We start from the raw sequence: 20,933 nt of genomic DNA on the forward strand, positions 1-20,933 counted from the left end.
AGAAAATGGAGGTTATACAAGGCAGTTCTCTACTCACCAGGTCAGGTGTCATAACTAATGAGTTTTTTGACACCTGACCTGTTCAGTAGAGGTCTGCATTGTATTTCCACCATTTTCTCTTCAGACTGCCACACTAGGCACAGACAAAAAGAGATTATGGAGATAATACATGTAATATTTTTTGGCCCACCTCATATCTGTATACTAAAGACACACAAAACTGCAGTCTTTTTATTTTTAACTACTGGAGATATGATGTGGCCCAAAAAGTAAGTGTGTGGCGAAGTTTCTTGGTGCACGGTGTGTGTTGCCGGCAGCGGAAGACACAATAAACCAAACATAATTGTGGCAAATCAAACTTTTTTTATTTTGTAAACAACTCAAAAAATTATTCACTGCGCCGGCTTGGGGTAGAGTGATGTAAACGGGGGGTGTGAAGAACTGAGGCCTGGCTAACCGTGGAAGACGCAGAGGTGGCAGGAGAAGGGGCAATGAAACTAGAAGGGTCTGGAAGTTGAGGGATGGGGCTTGACACATGAGAGACTTGAGACGCACTGGAAGGGTGAGACAAACCTGACATTACAGACACATTGGGAGGTGAAGGGGGAGGAATGCTAAGAGTCCTCTGTTTTTTTTTTCTGTGTTTTTTTTTTGTTTGCCTGTTTGTGGGAAGTCTTGGTGGGCTCATATGGCGTGGCGTGGTGGCGGGTGACCTGTCAGGGTCCGGCTGCACTGTGTCAGAGTCCATAGTGCTCGTAGATTGTGCAGCCATGCCAGAGTCCATAGTGCTCGTAGAGCATGCAGCCATGCCAGAGTCCATAGTGCTCGTAGAGCGTGCAGCCATGCCAGAGTCCATAGCGCTCGTAGAGCGGAAGGCCATGCCAGAGTCCATAGCGCTTGTAGAGCGGAAGGCCATGCCAGGGTCCTGCTGCATCGTGGTGGTGGCGGTACGGAAGGCCATGCCAGGGTCCTGCCGCATCGTGGAGGTGGCGGTACGGAAGGCCATGCCAGGGTCCTGCTGCATCGTGGTGGTGGCGGTACGGAAGGCCATGCCAAGGTCCTGCCGCATCGTGGAGGTGGCGGTACAGAAGGCCATGCCAGGGTCCTGCTGCATCGTGGAGGCGGTGGTACGGAAGGCCATGCCAGGGTCCTGCTGCATCGTGGTGTCAGTGGAGGAGGTCCAAGCAGGTGCAGCGGATGTCATGGTGGTGGCGGTGGGATGTCCAACTGCACTCGGCATGGTGGTGGTGCTGTAGTGGTGTCCGGCTGTGGAAGGAATTGAGGTGGCCGTGCAGTGGTATGCAGCAGAGGTCGGCATTGAGGATAATCGTGACAGTGAAGGCACAGGTGGATATGCCACCACTGTCTGCTGGAAATACCGACTCTGCTGCATAGCCTGCACGTAAGCAGCATTGCAGGCCTGCATGACACTCAGCTGGAGATCAGGAGTAAGGTGTTCCGACATGCCCTGCTCAATTTGATTAAAAAAATGATGTGATGGCCTCTGGAGGTCGGCTTTCACTTGGTCAAGGCTTTTGCTGACCTCCTGGATACGTGCATTCAAGAGGTTATGTGAAACATCCATTCGGTCACCCAAAGCCTTGATTGCGTCGTGTAAAACCGAGCTCAAGTGTAAAAACTCAGGCATGAGTGACCCTTCCGAAGCCCTCTGCCGCTGCCGGGAGGAGCCCAAAAAAAAGGGGGCAGGGGAAGAGGACTGCGAAAGGGGAAGACCTGATGGACCAGCTCCCTGGTCTCCAGTTAGTGTGGAAGGCCCACTTGCTGCTGCACTGCTGGATGGCTGGGACGGGTCCGTGGCTGTCGGATGAAGGACTGCTCCAGAACCTGGGCCAACAGTAGTGCTGTATGTGCTGTGAAAAAAGGAAAAAGAAAATTACTATCAAAAATTTACCAGACGCAAAATCCTGTGGAATGTAAAAATACAGATTATGGCAATACAATACAACCTAATGCACGTGATAAATACTTACGTTCTCTGGGCAAGGACCGGTCTTAAAAATGACAGACCTTGATGGTATTTGTAGCGTCTGATCCTTGCTCCTGAACCACTGGGAACACGGCTCTCTTGACGCAGATCCTTGTTGAAGCAGTCCTTCATCGATCGCCAACGTGTTTTGACTTTGGCCACTGTTAAAAAAAAAAATTATGGTCAGAAAAAGGACTTTTGGCCGTGCTCACACAACTGTGTGTGATGAGAGAAACTCCTGAGAGTTTCTTTCATCACACACAGTCCAGTGAGCACGGCCAAGGTCTCTGCTGCTTCACACTGCAGTGCAATACTTACCAAATGCAGTTCGGACCCGTGTCGGGGCATTGTCCAAGCCATCCCACATCGCTTGGGCCACCTCATTCCATAACCGCCGGATCATGATGTTGTTCGAGTGCAGTGGATCCCGGGTGTCCCACAACGAGACTCGCTCCTGGACCAGGGGGATGAGGAGGTCATTCTCAATAAGATCATCCTCCCGTTGTGAAACCTAAAAATTAAAGAAAGTGATTACAGTTTGCTCAATTAAATAAGGAAAAGAAAGAAAAAAGATGCTGACAAATGGCATGAATAGGAAAGTCAACATACAAAAGGATTCCAGAAGAAAAAAGTAAAGAAATACGAGTGGAAAGAAAGGAAGATTCAAGAATATTACATGGAGGACAGTCAGCCTTGTATACGTACCCACTGCCGTCTTTCCACCGGACCTTGACTCCGCTGCTCCTGCGCTGTCTCTGCCGCAGTAGAAGAGCTCTAAAAAAAAGAAAAAATCTAATTGTCACATGTGTAGATGTGACAGTGAATACTTACCAATCTGAGGAGGCAAGTACTCACCTCACTGACATGCTCCACTTCCGACTGTCCTGGCCGAAACTCCTCACCAGATGAAGACTCCGAAGAAGACATTCTGATGCATGTAGAAAGAAAGAAATGGCAGAAATTAGGACATGTAGACAGAAAATAGAAAATAAAGGCATTGGCTAGGATATAATCACATTGTTCAGGGTCTTGTTTTCCTCCAAGATGTAGCCTGTCTGTGTCTCGTCTGCTTCAGAGTCTGGGGAGAAGTGACCTGCAACTGTCCACACCCTCCCTTTTATCACCTTGATGGTGGGGGGTGGCTTATCAGTGTCTAGACATGTTTTTCTCTATTGAAACGCATGTGTTCAAGAATGCAACCAAACGCATGTGCTTGTGAACGCATGCGTTTACATAGACAGCAATGCGTTTTTTTGTCGCAATCCTTGCGCAATCGACCGCATGCGTTTCCAGGCGGCAAATAGACGCCTCTAAAAATTACTACATGTTGCATTTCCACGCCAAGCCGCAAACGACGAGACGACGCATGCGTCGTCAAACGCGGCAAAACGCAAACAAAAAAAAACGCATGCGTCGCTAATGTTAAATATAGGAATACACGACGCATGCGTTTATTTGCGGTACAAACGCTGCGGCCACAACCGCAAATGTGAAACCAGCCTAAAATAGGTTACTTGCATTTTTTTGAAAATATGCAACGTAAAAAACTTATCGTGAGAACGTAGCCTTATATAATAAAATGTCGATGTGTTTCAGGGTTGGACAGACCTCTTCTTCAGGAAAACTTCACGTGGGTATTGCATTATAAAAGCAGACAAAGTGTTTTGGAAAATCTTGGAGATATAATGCTACATTCCCACGATGAGTTTTTGGTGAAGTTTTTACACTGTGTAATTTCAAAGAAATGAAAGTAACCTATTTTACTTAGTGGGTGCAGAAAACTTGCAACATCAAAAACTCATCAAAAGCTCCTGGGAATGTAGCCTTAGGGTTTGAGCACACAACATTTATTTTCTGGCTGATTCTGTCTGAAATTAGCTTGAAAAAGTGCTAAAAAAAGCACTAAAGACAATGAACAAAGTGACAAACAGCAATGTAAAAATGACTTGCTGTGCATATCTTCCATCATTTTCCACTTTTTTTTAACTGCTTGAGGCTTCGAAATCATGGCTGACTGAACCATTCTTAAAGGGAATCTGTCACCCCAAAATTTGCCTATAAGCTAAGGCCATTGGCATCAGGGGCATATCTACAACATTCTGTAATGCTGTAGATAAGCCCCGATGTGATCTGACAGATAAAAAAACGTTATATTATACTCGCCCGGGGGCGGTCCCGGTGTTGGGCGGCGCAGTCCGGGTCCAGCGCCGGGCCTCTCTGACCTTTCCTGGCGCCTGCGCACTACAGTACTTTGCTCTGCCCTCAACAGGACAAAGTACGCCTGCGCAGGAGCCGCGGCAAGAAGCAAAGAAGAGGACGTCATCGTATGAAGATGGGAGGTGCTAGACCTGAACCGCGACGCCCATCGGACCGGACCGCAGCGGGACCGCCCCTGGGTGAGTATAATGTAACCTCCTTTTCTCATCTTTCAGGTGACATCAGGGGCTTATCTACAGCATTACAGAATACTGAAGATAAGCCCCTGATGCCGGTGGCCTTAGATTATAGGGTGACAGATTCCCTTTAAGGGTACTGTCTCACAGTGGCACTTTTGTCGCTACGACGGTACGATCCGTGATGTTCCAGCGATATCCATACGATATCGCTGTGTCTGACACACAGCAGCGATCAGGGACCCTGCTGAGAATCGTACGTCGTAGCAGAACGTTTGGAACTTTATTTCATCGCTGGATCCCCCGCTGTCATCGTTGGATCGGTGTGTGTGACACCGATCCAACGATGCGTTCGCTTGTAACCAGGGTAAACATCGGGTTACTAAGCGCAGGGCCGCGCTTAGTAACCCGATGTTTACCCTGGTTACCATCGTAAAAGTAAAAAAAAAAAAACAGTACATACTCACATTCCGGTGTCCGTCAGGTCCCTTGCAGTCTGCTTCCCGCTCTAACTGACTGCCGGCCGGAAAGTAAGAGCAGAGCACAGCGGTGACGTCACCGCTGTGATCTGCTTTCACTTTACGTCCGGGAGTCAGTCAGTGCGGCGCTGCCACTATCTTGTATACACAATTTAGAAAAACAGATATTGGCGGCAAAGCTACTGCAAAGACAACTAGAAGGACACTTCGGGACAGGATAAACTACGCTGGCAATTTCTTGAAGCGTCTTCTGCCTAAAAACTAAGCTAGTATGCCTCTGCCTAAAAGGCTTCATGTGCACAAACACATGCCGAATAATATTGGAGTGGTTGAGCTCTGTTTGAGTTAGGCTACGTTCCCACAGTGAGTTTTGGTTGAGTTTTTTACGCTGCATATTTTAAAAAAATCTCAAAAAATCTGCAACATCACTAGCTTTCCAAAAGCTCATTGTGTGAATGTAGCTTTAAAGGGCTTATCCGGGACTTTATTTTGTATTACAATGGGCCTAAGCACTAACAATCGGGTAATTGCTAACGATCTGCCTGTTGTGCCGGGCGCTGATCTCTGCCGGCACAGAGTAGTCACAGACCGCTCCTGCTCGTGATTCACTGTCTTGCGTTCTTGATGTCACGGCTTATTTTCCACTCTGCTCTGTGGATGGAGCGCCACTGCCAACGTGATGCTGACTGACCGACTGCTCCCGGATGGGGTGTGACTGCCGACGTGATGCTGACTGACAACCAGCTCCCTGCTGCCTAACTGCGGGAAGCCAGCTGTCAATCAACATAACTCCAGCAGTCACATCTCGTCGAAAACGCGCAGTCTGGAAGAAGAGAAGATGCTCTGTTGACATGGAGCAGCTGAATCGCCAGCAGGGCGCTCAGTGACTTCTCTAAGCCAGCGCCGGGTTCATCAGGCAGGTAGTTGCCTTTGCAACGGTATCCATTAAAATTAGTTTTGTTTTTGTTTTTTTTTTTTGTTTTTTAACATGGACATCTACAGGCAACATATGCCACTGTACAGAGAGCCGTATGCCATAGGCTTCCACCAAAAATATATGTTGAAAAATCCTCCTGATGTTTACCTTGGTCTTAGCAAAGCCTAATTTTGGTTTCTTCCCCTGAAATTGTACTTTTAGCTTAATCAGAGTTAATTGGTTATAAATAACAAAACATAACATAAAAAAAAAATCATTTGGGCCACGCTGGGCCTCACTGCATACAATAACCAGAGAATTATAATACCGCTCTTGTATATCCAAGTGATCACAGATGCATTTAAGATAATTTCTACACTATACTCTTTTCTCTGTGTTATGCAAAAGATATATCAAGTAGAAAAGAAAAAAAAAGACAAACAAACGGAAAACATACCACAACATTGGTGCATATCGCTACCTAAGATGGATATATAAATTCTATTAGATATAAAAGGAAGAAGAAGAAGAAGGAGGAGAAGAAGAAGAAGATCAATATTTTCCCTATTCGGAAAGATAAATAGTGGGGATCAAACAAGTGTCTAGGATGGGTGACCAAATCAATTATTTCCCAGTATTGTGAAGTCTTTTCTCGTCAGGAAAATAATTTGGGTGAGTTCATAAAGAGAATCCAGGGTTGACACAACAGAACAAACCTTTCATATGATAAACATACAAAATTTTGTCCTGCCATTCCGACATAGATGGAGTGACTGATGTCTGCCAGTGTCTGGGTATTATTGTACATGCTGCTGCCAAGCAGAATCTCAAGACTACGTTTCTGTGTACCTATAGGGCCTGGGAGCATATGCAACACCCGATAGGGCCATGGGGTACTCAGAACCGGGTCAGATGGCTCTTTACCCCTTTACCCCCAAGGGTGGTTTGCACGTTAATGACCGGGCCAATTTTTACAATTCTGACCACTGTCCCTTTATGAGGTTATAACTCTGGAACGCTTCAACGGATCCTGGTGATTCTGACATTGTTTTCTCGTGACATATTGTACTTCATTATAGGGGTAACATTTCTTTGATATTACCTGCGTTTATTTGTGAAAAAAATGGAAATTTGGCGAAAATTTTGAAAATTTCGCAATTTTCCAACTTTGAATTTTTATACAATTAAATCACAGAGATATGTCACACAAAATACTTAATAAGTAACATTTCCCACATATCTACTTTACATCAGCACAATTTTGGAACCAACATTTTTTTTTTTTAGGGAGTTATAAGGGTTAAAAGTTGACCAGCAATTTCTCATTTCTACAACACCATTTTTTTTTTAGGGACCACATCTCATTTGAAGTCATTTTGAGGGGTCTATATGATGGAAAATACCCAAGTGTGACACCATTCTAAAAACTGCACCCCTCAAGGTGCTCAAAACCACATTCAAGAAGTTTATTAACCCTTCAGGTGTTTCACAGGAATTTTTGGAATGTTTAAATAAAAATGAACATTTAACTTTTTTTACACAAAAAATTTACTTCAGCTCCAATTTGTTCTATTTTACAAAGGGTAACAGGAGAAAATGGAGCCCAAAAGTTGTTGTACAATTTGTCCTGAGTACACCAATACCCCATATGTGGGGGTAAACCACTGTTTGGGCGCATGGCAGAGCTCGGAAGGGAAGGAGCGCCATTTGACTTTTCAATGCAAAAGTGACTGGAATTGAGATGGGACTCCATGTTGCGTTTGGAGAGCCCCTGATGTGCCTAAACATTGAAACCCCCCACAAGTGACACCATTTTGGAAAGTAGACCCCCTAAGGAACTCATCTAGATGTGTTGTGAGAGCTTTGAACCCCCAAGTGTTTCATTACAGTTTATAACGCAGAGCCGTGAAAATAAAAATTATTTTTTTCCCCACAAAAATTATTTTTTAGCCCCCAGTTTTGAATTTTCCCAAGGGTAACAGGAGAAATTGGACTCCAAAAGTTGTTTTCCAATTTGGCCTGAGTACGCTGATACCCAATATGTGGGGGGAACCACCATTTGGGTGCATGGGAGAGCTCGGAAGGGAAGGAGCGCCATTTGGAATGCAGACTTAGATGGATTGGTCTGCAGGCGTCACGTTGCATTTGCAGAGCCCCTAATGTACCTAAACCGTAGAAACCCCCCACAAATGACCCAATATTGGTAACTAGGCCCCAAGGAACTTATCTAGATGTGTTGTGAGAACTTTTAACCCCCAAGTGTTTCACTAGTTTATAACGCAGAGCCGTGAAAATAAAAAATATTTTTTTTTACACAAAAATTATTTTTTAGCCCCCAGTTTTGTATTTTCCCAAGAGTAAGAGGAGAAATTGGACCCCAAAAGTTGTTGCCCAATGTGTCCTGAGTACGCTGATAGCCCATATGTTGGGGTAAACCCCTGTTTGGGCGCACGGGAGAGCTCGGAAGGGAAGGAGCACTGTTTTACTTTTTCAACGCAGAATTTGCTGGAATTGAGATCGGACGCAATGTCGCATTTGGAGAGCCCCTGATGTGCCTAAACAGTGGAAACTCCCCAATTATAAATGAAACCCTAATCCAAACACATCCCTAACCCTAATCTCAACTGTAACCCTAACCACACCCCACAGGAGGAGCGGAGGCCCCAGTGCTACCAGGACAGTCTATTAGGGGTTGTGGATGTTGAGGTGCAGGAATAATTGGAAGACACAGGAACTGTAGTTTCTTTACCTTTAATTGTAGGTGCCGTCGGAGCACAGGTAACAGGTGGCATTTGGAGATCTGGGCAGCCTGGATGCAGTTCAGAATCTCCCTAGCCAGGTGGGGTTGGGGGCTTCCGTACTGTGCTGTACTTTGGTGGTGTGCACTTGTAGTTCTCCTCAAGTCCCTCTCTCAGTCTGTCCCTCAGGTGGAACACTACCCGCATGGCAGGAATCTTGAGCTTTTTCCAGGTGTCACTCCCTCGTGGTGACTCTGGGCTCTTGTATGCGGCTGTGCCTTCGGGTGTCAGCTGGAGCCAGGAGACCTGCAATCTCCTGTCCTCCAGATTTGGCTGTGGGGCCTGCAGTTCCCACACAACCACGGACTCCAGTGTCAGGTCCGTTGTGCTCAATCCTGGGGTGAGCTCAGTCGCAGCTCCACTCCCAGTCTCTCTCCTCACACGCTTCCTCTCCCTTCACTGTCTCACACTGAACTCCCACTGACTAACCCCGCCTACAGACCAGAACTTTTAGGGAAGTTCCCCTGAAACCGGGTTTAGAGCTCCTCCTTCTGGTCTGGAGTCAGGAAAGGTGTTGCATACCAGCGTACCTGCTAGGAGAATCCCTTCTTGCTTCCAGGCATGACATCACCCCCTGTGAGGGAGGCATTGCCACTGTGGCATCCAGACTCCTGGGGTGCCACGCATAGATAAGAGGGGAATCTGGGGGGAGGGAGTGATTCTTTCCTCTGAGATCTTACAATATGTATTAAATACCCCATCCCAAGAAGGTCTGATTTGGTCACAATCCCACCAAATGTGCAACATTGTGCCCCTATCTGTTCCACAACGCCAACACACATCCAACACCGAAGGGAAGATCACATGCAACTTTGTTCGTACCCGATACCATCTTGTCAAGATCTTGTAATTCCTCTCCTGAAAGTACCCATCCTCCGACATCTTGTGTGTAAACAAAAATGCTTTCTGTATATCCTCTTCCGATAAGGTAGTATCCATTTCGGTTTCCCATGCATGCACAAATCCGGGGTCCACTGAACAAAGTGAATGGTTTAATAGTCTACATACAAGGGAAATCAAATGGGAGGGCAGTGAGCTCGGAAGGAATAGGTTCTCAAATGGTGTTGGTGACACTGGTAAGGGGTGCCGTCCCCTCTTCTTCCAAAGATTTATAAACGATTTCAACTGTTCGTATTCTAGCCCTGAAATTGTAGTTTTAAAATACAAGAAATAAATCTGAAGATATAGTTTATGCAAATACCGCACCGTTTCTGAGTCTCTTCACCGCTTGACATTTGTTTTTACTGCACAATCATTCTAATATTTTAAAAAGCTTAAAAATTGTGAATAGTTTATGCATATATTTGCAAGAGTCCACAATGAAGCAATAATTTATATTAACATTTTATAGAAAGCTTTTAGCATTCTTGACTAGTTGATGGAAACATGATGGAGCATTGATTCTTTGTAGCAACATCTAAGAACAGGAGTTTATAATATTTAGATAGGATCCAGAATTTATCCAGTGTAGGGTATATGTATTATTTTCACAAATATTATCAGGTAACAATAATATTGTGATGTGGATACTTTAGTATATTCCATAAAGGTAAGTTTCTCTTATATTACACCTGCAGCGACATTAAAGGCATATTGTAAGCACACTACAAGATTTACCATGATTCCTTTTCAGAATCCTATTCTTTCCAATATCCAAAGAAAAAAAATATCTGTATGTGTCCAATAGACATTTTCTTACTACTCTTCTTCCTACAGCTTGTACCTTTTTGAAAAGTAATAAGACTCTGGACTCATTCAGACTTCATTTTTTTATGTAGGAGTTCCATCCAGGTTTTTCATGGGTAGAACATGTATTATAGTCTATGGGGCTGTTCACATGTCCATGTATTTTTGTGGACTGACGAGTCCGTCCCAAAATCTGAGTCCAATTTTTAACTGAGTCTCTGATCCTTGTTATGTTATTACAAGGGGTAATCAGGTCTGTTTATCTCCTAGAGCTCTCAATCCTGAATTGTTTCAGCTGTTCTGAGTTGGCCACTCCTCTCAGGTATTGCTGGTGATAGTTTACAACTTCCTGGTTTGGTGGTGAAGGAGAGTTCTGAATTAGTAGCAGTCAGTTGGTGTAGTTTACACAAGATATCTGCATGGATTTGATATTGTGTGTTTATACTAATTATTTACCCATTTGGTTTACCCCAATTACTGATCTCTTGATTTCCACTTGGTAGTTTGTGAGTGCCTTTGTATGATTGTAGTTTTCTTTTATTTCTGTCTGTTTCCCCTGTCTGTCCCTGGGTGGGGGAGGAAACAGATGAGTGTGCATATAAGAGCATAGCACGGTACGAGACCCTAGCATCTCCACCTTCTGGGGTACAGGGATAGCATGGTGTCCTCCAAGCTTGAGGGACAGGGAAGAAGCCAATTTTCCCATGAAAATTCTGCTACAGTATTGTGACAGCCAGTTTCATAAGCAAGAAGTGAGAACGTGACTGCTCATCCCTACTTGCAAGCTGTTTGCTTTACAGCTTGCGGGCACCAAACTGAAGCTGGATGGATTGCTGGATCTGGTCAGCATTAGTGCCCCTGTGGCCTCCTATGCAGCAGAGACTAAGCTGCCTTTGGGCCAGTAGCTCAGCCATGCCACCGTCTCAAACTGTCAAGTGTTAAGGCACACCCCATACCCGTCAAGTAAGAAGCCAGGGTAGACTGAGGAATCCTGTGCTCCTCAAGATAGGAAATTGAGACAATTCCTTTCATTATAACAAGGTCAATAATAAAATTAAAAGTGCATATGCACAGGGCAGCATGATGGATCAGTGGTCAGTACTGTTGCTTTGCAGTGCTTGGGTCATGGGTAGAAATGCCACCAAGGACAACATCTGTGAGGAGCTTGTATGTTCTCATGTTTGCATGGGTTTCCTCCCCCACTTCAAAGACTGATAAGGAATATCCAGGGTGTTCCTAAAGTCTGGACACATAGGCAACATTTTATTTAATAGAAATATTAAATAACTTCTTCAATTTGATTTCCATAATTTGATTTGCGATACAAAGTTTGATGCGCTTTGCAAAATTCTATTATTATTATTAATTAAATTCAATTAATTAAAATTAAAAGTTTCTATGTGTCCAGACTTTAGGGACACCATGTAGATTGTGAGCCCCATTGGGGACAGTGTTGATAATGTCTGTAAAGCTCTATGGGATTAATGGTGCTTTATAAGTGAAATAAATAAATATATAGACTGCATGGACAGAGTGGCCCTTAGGGTACCGTCACACAGTGGCATTTTCATCGCTACGACGGCACGATTCGTGACCTTCTAGCGATATAGTTACGATCTCGCAGTGTCTGACACGCTACTGCGATCAGGGACCCTGCTGTGAATCGTACGTCGTAGCAGATCGTTTGAAACTTTCTTTCATCGCTGGATTTCCCGCTGTCATCGCTGGATCGTTGTGTGTGACAGCGATCCAGCGATGCGATCGCTTGTAACCAGGGTAAACATCGGGTTACTAAGCGCAGGGCCGCGCTTAGTAACCCGATGTTTACCGTGGTTACCAGCGTAAAAGTAAAAAAAAAACAAACCGTACATACTCACCATCTGATGTCCGTCAGGTCCCTTGCCGTCCGCTTCCCGCTCTGACTGTCTGCCGGCCGGAAAGTGAGAGCAGATCACAGCGGTGACGTCGCCGATGTGATCTGCTTTCACTTTACGGCGGCACTCAGTCAGAGCGGGAAGCAGACGGCAAGGGACCTGACGGACATCAGATGGTGAGTATGTACGGTTTGTTTGTTTTTTACTTTTACGCTGGTAACCACGGTAAACATCGGGTTACTAAGCGCGGCCCTGTGCTTAGTAACCCGATGTTTACCCTGGTTACCAGCGAACCTCGGCATCGTTGGTCGCTGGAGAGCGGTCTGTGTGACAGCTCCCCAGCGACCACACAACGACTTACCAACGATCACGGCCAGGTCGTATCGCAGGTCGTGATCGTTGGTAAATCGTATAGTGAGACGGTACCCTTAGAAAACTATCCTCTGGGGGCCCAATGAATGGCAGTCGGTCATTGGGTGAAATGGACAGATACACTGAATCACCACAAATACAGAATATAAATATAGTTGAAGAAACAAAGCATTTTGTGACATTTAATGTAAGAAATTAAAACTAAAAGTAAGGAAACCGTTTCCCCTTCAGTAACTTTGGATCTTATCAAGTATCACGGGAAATATGGATAGATTGCATTCTTCTGCTTGTGTCCCAGGAGTTCATTTACTTCTTTTTTCAAACTTCAGATAAACTCTATCTCTCTATATCTGTATAGCGAACAACCGCAGCAGGAGTTCTCCCCCACATCTATCTGCAATAGATGGGACAGCTAATCCCGGCCAACCATTAATCATCTCCAAACTCAAAGTAGAAAGTATCAAGAGGAAATTAAAACGCGTTGTCTGTAAAATGTCTACAAATTTGATTTATTTTAAAGAGCATGCAAAAAATCCTGCAGACTGACTAAAGTCAGGGAACACATTTGCATTTACTTCTATCGTTTATTTCTAGGTGTACTGTTCTTATAACTTGTGACAAATGTTTTCCATTGTTGCTTAAGATGAAAGATGGTGAAATGCGATGAAGAATCTCACAGAAATGATACGAAGTCCGTTAATCTATGTTCTGCTATTTCCTTACTGCAGGTAAGACTGATATTAAGCAAGTAGTAACAGTAGATGTGTATCAGTGGAGTTCCTTGTGAGGAAGTGGCAACCTCTGCGGGCAGAGAGGACTAGGCTGGCCTTACCTCTATGGGTGGAGAGAACTGGGCTGGGCTTAACTCTGTACTATAAAGCTAAGCACTTGCTATTTTAGTCATACCATTCCTGACTAGGACAGGAATTTCCTTAACAGAAGGTGACACGAGAATGATGAAAACACTCTGCTAACACATACAGTACAGACCAAAAGTTTGGACACACCTTCTCATTTAAAGATTTTTCTGTATTTTCATGACTATGAAAATTGTACATTTACACTGAAGACATCAAAAGTATGAATTAACATGTGGAATTATATACTTAACAATAAAGTGTGAACAAACTGAAATTATGTCTTATATTCTAGGTTTTTCAAAGTAGCCAACTTTTGCTTTGATGACTGCTTTGCACACTCTTGGCATTCTCTTGATGAGTTTCAGGAGGTAGTCACTGGGAATGGTTTTCACTTCACAGGTGTGCCCTGTCAGGTTTAATAAGTGGGATTTCTTGCCTTATAAATGGTGTTGGGACCATCAGTTCTGATGTGCAGAAGTCTGGTGGATACACAGCTGATAGTCCTACTGAATAGACTGTTAGAATTTGTATTATGGCAAGAAAAAAGCAGCTCAGTAAAGAAAAACGAGTGGCCATCATTACTTTAAGAAATGAAGGCCAGTCAGTCTGAAAAATTGGGAAAGCTTTGAAAGCGTCCCCAAGTGCAATGGCAAAAACCATCAAACGCTACAAAGAAACTGGCTCACATGAGGACCGCCCCAGGAAAGGAAGACCAAGAGTCACCTCTGCTTCTGAGGATAAGTTTATCCGAGTCACCAGCCTCAGAAATTGCAGGTTAACAGCAGCTCAGATTAGAGACCAGGTCAATGCCACACAGAGTTCTAGCAGCAGACACATCTCTACAACAACTGTTAAGAGGAGACTTTGTGCAGCAGGCCTTCATGGTAAAATAGCTGCTAGGAAACCACTGCTAAGAACAGGCAACAAGCAGAGGAGACTTGTTTGGGCTAAAGAACACAAGGAATGGACATTAGACCAGTGGAAATCTGTGCTTTGGTCTGATGAGTCCAAACTTGAGATCTTTGGTTCCAACCACCGTGTCTTTGTGAGATGCAGAAAAGGTGAACGGATGGACTCTACATGCCTGGTTCCCACCGTGAAGCATGGTGGAGGAGGTGTGATGGTGTGGGGGTGCTTTTCTGGTGACACTGTTGGGGATTTATTACAAATTGAAGGCATACTGAACCAGCATGGCTACCACAGCATCTTGCAGCGGCATGCTATTCTATCTGGTTTGCGTTTAGTTGGACTATCATTTATTTTTCAACAGGACAATGACCCCAAACACACCTCCAGCCTATGTAAGGGCTATATGACCAAGAAGGAGAGTTGTCATGTCGGACGCTGTTCAGACTAGGTCGTCCGACAGACAGCGGTAATTCCGCTGTTGACCACTATTTGCTCATTGGCGTCTGCTAGATTTTGTCTAGCTGTTCCGGGGTTAATTTACCTGATCCTCGGATTGGAAGCTGGGCCATTCCCATGGCCTTTAAATAGTTCTCCTGTTTATTGGGCGTTGCCGATTATAGCTTCTGTCTTGTGCGTTGTTATCTCGGTCTGGAGTGGTGAGCTGGTTTGGAGATTCGTTGCTGGTGGTGTATTTTCCTCTGTCTTATTTACTCCTTCCTATATTTGTATTTATTTTGCCCTGCACACTTATAGTGTATTTCTGAGTGACTGCGGCGTGGTGTATATTTTCCTTTAGCCTTGTCTGTTCTATCTGTGGGTATTGGAATATTACCTCTTCACTGGGTGGAGGGCGGAGGTATCAGCCTAGGGTTTACAGGAGTTAGGGTGAGGTTCGAGGCCTGGACATGCACACCATCAGTGTATACTCCAGGTAGAGGGTCAGTCAGGATTTCCCTAGTCTGAGGGAAACTGCAGGGGCCCGGGTATTTAGCTCTCGCTCACCTAGTTTCCCCGTGACAAGAATGATGGGGTGCTACGCCAGATGACCTGGCCTCCACAGTCACCAGACCTGAACCCAATCGAGATGGTTTGGGGTGAGCTGGACCGCAGAGTGAAGGCAAAAGGGCCAACTAGTGCTAAGCATCTCTGGGAACTCCTTCAAGATTGTTGGAAGACTATTCCCGGTGACTACCTCTTGAAGCTCATCAAGAGAATGCCAAGAGTGTGCAAAGCAGTCATCAAAGCAAAAGGTGGCTACTTTGAAGAACCTAGAATATAAGACATATTTTCAGTTGTTTCACACTTTTTTGTTAAGTATATAATTCCACATGTGTTAATTCATAGTTTTGATGCCTTCAGTGTGAATGTACAATTTTCATATTCATGAAATTACAGAAAAATCTTTAAATGAGAAGGTGTGTCCAAACGTTTGGTCTTTACTGTACATACAATGTACTTCTTGTGCAATGCCAAGGAAACGAGGACGTGCTCAGATTTTGCATTATCTTGATCTTATATTCTCTGACTTTAAAGGAGTTGTCTGAGACTTTTAAGAAAACGATCAAGAACTGGAAATGTGTCATCATCATGAAATAGCAGTCACTGGCAATTAATGGTTTACTGCTTTTTGTACTTTTGTTATACAAACACTTCACTCCCATATTATCCTGTTCTTACAAAAGCTCCTACATGGAAAGGGTAACCTTTCACTATGGCAGCATGCATGTATTTTGCGGCAAATCACCGGTCTCTGTGTTATTACCCACAGATTGACAGAGACACAGATCCAGTAGGTAGGTATCCCTTTTTTTGCACTATCCTGAGCACATAATATTTTTCGAAGCAGTGGGCAATCCCTAAAGGATTCAGTGGTCACTTGCATTAAGTCAAACTCTCCATAAATCTATAGTACAAGTGAATATAATACAGGTCCTTCTCAAAAAATTAGCATATAGTGTTAAATTTCATTATTTACCATAATGTAATGATTACAATTAAACTTTCATATATTATAGATTCATTATCCACCAACTGAAATTTGTCAGGTCTTTTATTGTTTTAATACTGATGATTTTGGCCTACAACTCCTAATAACCCAAAAAACCTGTCTCAATAAATTAGCATATCAAGAAAAGGTTCTCTAAACGACCTATTACCCTAATCTTCTGAATCAACTAATTAACTCTAAACACATGCAAAAGATACCTGAGGCTTTTAAAAACTCCCTGCCTGGTTCATTACTCAAAACCCCCATCATGGGTAAGACTAGCGACCTGACAGATGTCAAGAAGGCCATCATTGACACCCTCAAGCAAGAGGGTAAGACCCAGAAAGAAATTTCTCAACAAATAGGCTGTTCCCAGAGTGCTGTATCAAGGCACCTCAATGGTAAGTCTGTTGGAAGGAAACAATGTGGCAGAAAACGCTGTACAACGAGAAGAGGTGACCGGACCCTGAGGAAGATTGTGGAGAAGGACCGATTCCAGACCTTGGGGAACCTGAGGAAGCAGTGGACTGAGTCTGGTGTGCAGGAAATGGGCTACAGGTGCCGCATTCCCCAGGTAAAGCCACTTTTGAACCATAAACAGCGGCAGAAGCGCCTGACCTGGGCTACAGAGAAGCAGCACTGGACTGTTGCTAAGTGGTCCCAAGTACTTTTTTCTGATGAAAGCAAATTTTGCATGTCATTCGGAAATCAAGGTGCCAGAGTCTGGAGGAAGACTGGGGAGAAGGAAATGCCAAAATGCCTGAAGTCCAGTGTCAAGTACCCACAGTCAGTGATGGTGTGGGGTGCCATGTCAGCTGCTGGTGTTGGTCCACTGTGTTTCATCAAGGGCAGGGTCAATGCAGCTAGCTATCAGGAGATTTTGGAGCACTTCATGCTTCCATCGGCTGAAATGCTTTATGGAGATGAAGATTTCATTTTTCAGCATGACCTAGCACCTGCTCACAGTGCCAAAACCACTGGTAAATGGTTTACTGACCATGGTATTACTGTGCTCAATTGGCCTGCCAACTCTCCTGACCTGAACCCCATAGAGAATCTGTGGGATATTGTGAAGAGAAAGTTGAGAGACGCAAGACCCAACACTCTGGATGAGCTTAAGGCCGCTATTGAAGCATCCTGGGCCTCCATAACATCTCAGCAGTGTCACAGGCTGATTGCCTCCATGCCACGCCGCATTGAAGCAGTCATTTCTGCCAAAGGATTCCCGACCAAGTATTGAGTGCATAACTGAACATTATTATTTGATGGTTTTTTTGTTTGTTATTAAAAAACACTTTTATTTGATTGGACGGGTGAAATATGCTAATTTATTGAGACAGGTTTTTTGGGTTATCAGGAGTTGTATGCCAAAATCATCAGTATTAAAACAATAAAAGACCTGACAAATTTCAGTTGGTGGATAATGAATCTATAATATATGAAAGTTTAATTGTAATCATTACATTATGGTAAATAATGAAATTTAACACTATATGCTAATTTTTTGAGAAGGACCTGTACACTTGGCAATATATCCTTATCAGGAAATTTTGCTTCTTTCTCCACTTATGAGCCATGTTTTCCCCTCCCCCATGTCTCCTGAACTCACCATCCACTTTGAAAAACACCTTAAATCCATCTTGGTCATTGCAACATAAAGAGCCAGTATAATGAGGAGGTGTCAGGTTAAGACAGCACTGTGAGAGACAAGCAGATAGGGGCTGATAGGGACAGGTGCAGGCAGTTGGAGCTCCAACTTTAAGCCACTTTTAGCTCACTAAATTTCTGGATTCGCAGCCACATAGCTCAGTACTGCTATATATTTTCTATGCTGTATTTCATCTCTGTATGCGCTATAGAGAAAGAAGAGCAGGAATCCATTTGTCTGAATGTGTTGTGTATGGGAGACATCATAGCAACTAATATACTCCCTCCAAATCAGACAGTGCTTAAAATCAGAGATAGAGAGACTGTCAGAAGGGAAGACTGGTGAAAAATGCAAGATACTGGTATTTCTCATGTACATATACAGGACTGCCTATTCTGAAAAGATATCTGAAGCTACAAGCTTTCATTAAGATACTTTCTAAATTCAAACAAAGGGGCAGCACTGTTGTTTTGCAGCGCTGGAGTCCTGGGTTCAAATCCCACCAAGGACGACATCTGCAAGGAGTTTGTATGTTCTCCCCGTGTTTGCGTGGGTTTTCTCCGGGTTCTCCAGTTTCTTTCCACATTCCAAAGACATACTGATTGAGATTCTAGATTGTGAACCCCAATGGGGACAGTGATGCTGAAGGTCTTAAAGCGCTGCATAATATGACTGCACTTTATAAGCAAAGCATAATAAATAAAGGGTATTTACAATTATTAACGCAACATGTAAGAAAATTACCTTTGTATGAGTCTCAGAGCTATGTTGGGGAGGCTTTGGGGTGGAACACGGAGGTGTAGCCTCTTTACACAATCGGAGTAATTTACGTTTGTAAAAATTTTGGTCAATCAGTGATTTTTTTACATTCAGTTGTCCTAAAAAAAATTGCTGAGGAGGTTGTGAATCCTGAGATTCTAACCTCCGCTCATAGATGTAAGGGTCCATTGGGCTTCAGGTCTTTCATTACACAATTCAGAGCAGCATTTTTTTCTGGAGTGTTATTATAATATAGCCATTGACCTATACAGTCATAAGCCCAATATTTACTTTCCCCATTCTTCACTGAACTCCTTCCTGACCTTAGACATATCCATACATCTTGGTTGGGAAGGACTTCCTGACATTGGACGTATGGATACATACTGGCAATTTTGCATGCAAAGGAGTTGCGCGCGTGTGTGTGATCGCCGCCGGGTGTTCCGCTAACATGATAGTTGGCATCACTCCCAGCAGATTAATCCCCTAATTTTTGAGATTGATATCGATTGCAGCATTTAGAAGACAAGGAGAGGGAGGGAACTCCCTCTACCGTCCAATCATCGCAGGAGTGTGATCGTTGCCATGGTGACCCGAGGTCATCATGACAATGTCCAGGTCACCAGGTTAGCAAGCTTGTTAGAACATGCTCAGAGTATTGGCTAACAAGCTTGTGTGTCAGTGCAGCACTGATAGTTTATAAAGTACAGCAGCGCTTGTGCATTGCTATGCTTTATAACAGCGATCAAAGTGAAAAAAGTTAAAGTCCCAAAGAGAGACTAAGTAATAAAGTAAATAAACAAGCCCTCACATGGCTCTGTTGTCCAAAATATGGAAAAATTATAGGTCTCAAAATATGGTGACACAAAAACAAGTTTTTGCAAAAAAGTGTCTTTTAGTGTGTGACAGAAGCAAGGCATAAAAAATTATATAAATCTGGTATCGCTGTAATCGCACCGATCTGAAGAATAAAGTCGTCACTCAGAGATTTTGATGGAAACCCCAAAGGAAGTGCTCAGCGTAGAGCGCAGGATAAATGTGATCCAAATGTTATGTAAAATGTTCCCAACAAAAGCTTCAACTCAATCCACAAAAAAAGCAAGTCCCCACTCATGTCTGTCATCTGGTAACGGAAATATAGGGGGCTTTCAGATTATTGGTAGCATAAAGGCTCTGGAAAAGCGAAATGGCTCCTCACCCACCAAAAGAAATTCAGCAAATTCTCCACTCCCAAATCCAAATGCCCCCTCCTTTCTGAGCCCCACAGTGCACCTAAACTACAGGGTGGGCCATGTATATGGATACACCTAAATAAAATGGGAATAGTTGTTGATATCAACTTTCTGCTTGTGGCACATTAGTATATGGGAGGGGGAAAACTTTTCAAGATTGGTGGTGACTAGTGATGAGCGAGTATATTCGTTGCTCAGGTTTCCCGAGCACACTCGGGTAGTCTATGAGTATTTATGACTGCTCGGAGATTTAATTTTCATTGCTGCAGCTGAATGATTTACAGCTATTAGCCAGCTTGATTACATGTGGGGATTCCCTAGCAACCAGGCAACCCCCACATGTACTCAGGCTGGCTAGTAGCTGTAAATCATTTAGCTGCCGCGATGAAAACTAAATCTCCGAGCACTAACAAATACTCGGAGAACACCCGAGCGTGCTCAGGAAAACCCTAGCAACGAGTACACTCGCTCCTCACTAGTGGTGACCATGGTGGCCATTTTGAAGTCAGACATTTTGGATCCAACTTTATTTTTTCCAATGGGAAGAGGGGCACATCAAACTTATTGAGAATTTCACAAGAAAAACAATGGTGTGCTTGGTTTTAACATAACTTTATTCTTTCATGAGTTATTTACAAGTTTCTCTTTGTTTACAGCCATTGACATGTCGCAGAGGATAACACGTGAGGAGCGGATAGAAATTATGGTGATGTCTGGTGAACGCAGTACCTGGGTCATTGCAGCAGATTTCAATGTAAGACACCCTGCGCAAGAAAACTGTGATCATTCCCATGTTATTTAGGCGTATCCATATAAATGGCCAACCCCAAAAAGTTTGCCTCATCACTGAACATAATGTTCTATGTAAACTGAGGGTCCTGTTCCAATTTTTGTTTTGCCCATTCTGCAAATTCAGCGCGGCGATCTGGCATCAGTCGAACATCCCTTCGGTGAATATTAGCTACTCACAAATGGCACCCTTACAAAATCCAGCTGCTGCAGCATCTCGGCAAGGATGACCCAGATTGACGCA

This window comes from Ranitomeya variabilis, chromosome 8 (genome assembly GCF_051348905.1).
Source record: "Ranitomeya variabilis isolate aRanVar5 chromosome 8, aRanVar5.hap1, whole genome shotgun sequence".
Classification (NCBI taxonomy): Eukaryota; Metazoa; Chordata; class Amphibia; order Anura; family Dendrobatidae; genus Ranitomeya; species Ranitomeya variabilis.